Source organism: Myotis brandtii, unplaced genomic scaffold, assembly GCF_000412655.1.
Source record: "Myotis brandtii unplaced genomic scaffold, ASM41265v1 scaffold125, whole genome shotgun sequence".
NCBI lineage: Eukaryota > Metazoa > Chordata > Mammalia > Chiroptera > Vespertilionidae > Myotis > Myotis brandtii.
In genome coordinates this window covers 8,625,451-8,630,028 of record NW_005354385.1, presented here as the reverse complement: position 1 = coordinate 8,630,028, position 4,578 = coordinate 8,625,451, and the positions used below count along the sequence as shown (strand labels likewise).

The 4,578-nt window shown below is 39.1% G+C and overlaps 1 pseudogene; it reads right to left on the bottom strand.

The window, feature by feature from the left end:
- Positions 1-2,201: 2,201 nt before the first annotated feature.
- LOC102262849 overlaps positions 2,202-4,578 on the bottom strand; it is a 25,093-nt pseudogene continuing 22,716 nt past the window's right edge.

The window sequence follows — 4,578 nt, the reverse complement described above, 5'->3', positions numbered from 1 at the left end:
CTTGAGCGGAGGCCAGGGTGGGCTGGAAGCAGGTATCTGGGATTTATTTATCTTCTATAATTGAAACTTTATAGCCTTGAGTGGAGCCCAGGGCTGGCCAGGGCAGGCAGGAAGCTTGGCTTCCTCCATCGCCAGGGTCAACCCAAGCCTCCTGCTCTCTCTAGCTCCGTGGCTGCTGCCATCTTAATTGGGTTAATTTGCATACTCACTCCTGATTGGCTGGTGGGCGTGGCTTGTGGGTGTAGCAGAGTGGTGAAGTGATGGTTAATTTGCATGTTTCTCTTTTATTAGTGTAGATTATTATATAAGGCAACTAACTGCAATACATTTAAAATTCCAATCTTTGCAGGAGGTAGTCAATCAACAATTCTCTCTCATCATTGATGTTTCTATCTCACCCTCTCCCTTCCTCTCTGAAATAAATAAAAATATATATGTTTGTTTGTTTTTAAAGAAAAGAGTCCCAGGGAAGGAAAATCAGACATGGAATGAGCCTGGACCCACCAGGAAAGCAGACGCGCTGAGGGGTGGTGCCTGACCCCCGGGCTCAGGGCGTGTCCGGGGCAGAGAGATGGCAAGAGTGTGAGTGAGCAGCACGTGGCTGGGGAAGGAACGGAGGAGTGAGAATGCCAGCGTGGCACACGAAAACGATTGTCTTAAAAAAATTTCAATCTTCTTGGGAGGTAACTTGGATTAAAGGTAATAATAGCATAAGCTTCTATATCATTACCACTCCTCACCCTAAAGCATTATATTTCAGGGGTTGTTTAATAAATTATACAATCCTTACCTTCCAGATTTTTTTTATGATCTAAGTATAGGCCAAGTATAACATTAAAAAAAAGAAGCAAGCATATTTCTATCAACACTGGAATCTACAGCATGTGATCATGAGCAAGAGTCACAATAAAGATTTTTAAATAAGTCAATATGTCCATGGTTAGTAATTTGAAGAAGCTCTTAATAATCAGACTATAGATGACTGCACACTTTCATAGAAAAATGAGTTATTAGACAAATTGAAAAATGAAGGAAGCCACATATAGGTTTAATTTATTCATTTTTGATGCAGGCCTATGGAGCAGAAAAGACAAATTATAATTTCTAATAAATGGTAGCAATGTGTAATATTTTCAAGAAACCATGACTATAAATGACTCTGTGCACTGTAGAATATATATTAACATGTCAAGTGTTGCATAGGCTGTAAGTATAAAGAGATATAGTAAGTGTCTGTGTATGTGAAGAACAGACAGAAATGAATTAATGTGGATGTGTAGTTCACACTGAAATATTGAAAATGAGTTATTTTATTTAAAAATATATTTGTATCTAAAAGTGACATTTATCTTTCATCCACACCAGAGTCAATGTTATGAATTACTACCTGTCTTAAGAGAAATTTTTAATAATCATGCCAAATATGTGATCATATCAATGTTTTATAAGATAAAAATATTTTGTTAAATGAATTGGAAGAATAATACCAAGTAAAATAAATTATTTTCTGCTAATGGGCAATGTTTATCAAAAGTGTAATAAGTTAAAATCATAGATTTGACATTGTAAAAAATATAACGATATAGACTATATGTCCCAAGCCCTTCAAGTTTATAATCAACTGAAAAACATTTTCACTTTAAAAATATTTTGACATTAAAAAGATAAAATAAATTAAAAAATTTGTTACAAACTAGGTCATGTTTATTTGCAAAATGAATTTCTATTATATCACATTAGGGTTATTGAAGTAAGCATTTCATTCCTAGAATTAATCTACCTAAAATGCAAACAAAATTTCAATTGAATAAAATTAATTCTTCAGTTGCTATAGAAAACTTGTCATACTTTTTTTTTTTTACAGTTTTCAGTTTCTTTTTTTTTTTTTCTAAAGAAACACATTTTAAGTAATGCTAGTTTAACCAATGGAGAAAAAAACTTATATCAAAACATACAATTTCCATTACAGACTAGAAGGCTAATATTTAAAAAAAAAATAGTTGTAGGGCAAAAATTTGCTTATGAATGACAGGCATCATATGATCCCTTTGAAGCACAAAAGCATCGGATGAGATCTTTTGCTCGATCCGTGACCTTCATCTGTGAGATTTTAATAAATTCATGGAGCTTGACACTCAGTCTTTAGATGAAGGTATATCTACGCTTCTTAACCAGATTTCCAGACGGGGAAACCACATGATTCAGAATCTAAAGTGGGATTTATGCCTCACCATGTACCTATCCAGTGTTTCCCAGAAGCCTAAGAAAACCAGTCTGTCCGAGTGGCGTTTGTAATAGCCGAGCTCTAACACTGTTACATCCCATTTCTGAATGTTGGGGTCTAGAGGAACCTCATCATATTTGAGATGGAAGGCTTTAATTTTAGCAAACGTCAACTGGTGACCCATCACGCAAAAGCCATGGCCACCGTTTGAACTGGCACGCAGGGACCCTGCACGAAGACGACCACGACCCGGCCCCAGTCCTGAGGCCTGAGTGTCAGAGGCTGGTCTATGATTCTGCAGGGAACCGTGAGGCTGAGCGCGGTGCCCCTTGGCTGCATCTGGTCTTTCCTCTGTGTTAGTTTCATTTTCTCCTGGGCAGCCCTGTGTCTTCTTTCCATCCGATGGGACAAATGTCAGGTCCTGCAGAAGGGCCTTTGCATTCAGCATGGTTATGAAAGAGGTGGAGGTGGCAGGGGTTATGATAACAGGTGTTCGAGAACCTTTCTTCTGATTAGGGGGAGGTCTTGCTTGAGAAACCAGTCTTGGTACTTACTGGCTGTGAGCGGGAGTCTGAGTCTTCAGGGCCCCCGCACCCTCCGTCACAGACTTCAGCGTCATCCCATGGCAGGTGCCCATCGTGTCAATTTTGAAACCTTCCGTTTATTCTTTTCCTTTGAATCTTTCCTGGTCATATCTGTTGGAGGCAGCTGGGATAGGCTGTTTGGTACACAATGTGGGAGCCACAGGGGCTCGTCGCTATTCAGGCGCACGTCCTTCTTCTCTGGCTTCCGCAGACCGAAGAATTGCACAAATATCCCTGGAAAAGGTCTTCCCGTGCTCTGTAGGATAGTTGTCCGTGTCCTCCACACTCTCTCTGTCAACAATACCCCGGTCACATCTACCTCAGCGCCCACAAAACTCCTCTGTTTGCGAGCGGTTATGTGATCAACTAAGTCAGTCTTGATGGTGGATCATTTCTTAGCCATAACTTTGGCTTTGATTGCAGCAACTTTTCCCACTGACATAGCTTCAGACAAAGACCTAACCTGTTCAGTCTGGACAGTCCCTTCTTTGTGACCCTCCAGGCGGGCAGCGCATCTCTCTTCATCAAGGAGCACACACTCTTCATCCTCAGTTCGTGGTTTCTTTGCTTCTGCTAAAACTTCATCTGTAGCTCGTTTGACTTGAATAGATTGCTGAAGCCCTATTTCTAGAGGGGCGCTTCGGTCTACACTTGCCAACGTTGATGCTTAAAGAGCTGGAGAAGGGATTCTAGTTAAGCTGCTACGGCAGTTATTCACTCAAACTTGGGTGGGTGGCTGAGACAAGATGTAGCGGAGTCCGTGATGAGAGTGGCTGGACGAGATACCTTGAAGGAGAACAAAGAACATTTTCTGAAAGAATGGATGATTCTGAAGATTTGGCTAGAGCAATTACAGTTGCCACAACTGACTTCACAGACTCCCTGTGGAACTGGCACAGGTTTGTGAGGAAAGCTCCAGTGGAGTTCCTGGGTGTTTAGCTGGCGATATTTGCCAGAATTATGTTACAATGCCATATAGGAAGTTAGATATGAGATTTCTAATGTACATGTAATTTTCATACTCAAAGCATGATATTGTTTATAATATTCTAGAGATAGGTAATTCTGTGGTGAACTTGCTTATTTATATCTTTTTAGGAAAAGAGACAGGTAATCAACAGTTGACATCAGTGATAAAATGAGCATTGAAGATAAAATAGAAAGTTGTTCTGAGAGCATTGAAATAAATAGTTAATACAAATCTCTAGAAGTTCTTTCAAATTCCAATTTTAAGGCAGAAAAAAAATATGATTGGATATGTCTGGCAGACAGCAACTAATATCTGACTAGTGAGTGTGAAGGGCCTGAGGAAAGAGTAGAATGATAGGTGTGGAAAACTCTCACTTTGTCAAGAGATGTATCAACTTCTTTCTCTTCTGTAATACAAATGAAATTACCAACCAAAAGAATAAAAATAATTTAGAGCATATGTGTTTGAAAGATGAGTGCAAAGCTAGGCAGAGCTCTAGGACAACTTTGGAGTATATTAAAAAAATTGATCAAGAAAATGAGTGTGTATCATGCAATCTGAAATGCCTAGATTTGAGCTTTTTAAGTGAAATTATTTTTATTCCAAGAAAATTCACTCTTATGTGTGTTAAATAGAGTTCTAAGAATATTTTCCTTTTTTATTTTTTTCTTTATTTATTAAGGTATTACATATGTATCCTTATCACCCAATTGCCTCCCCACCCCCATACTCATACCCTCACCCCCCTGGTGTCTGTGTCCATTGGTTAGGCCTATATGCATCATACAAGTCCTTACTTG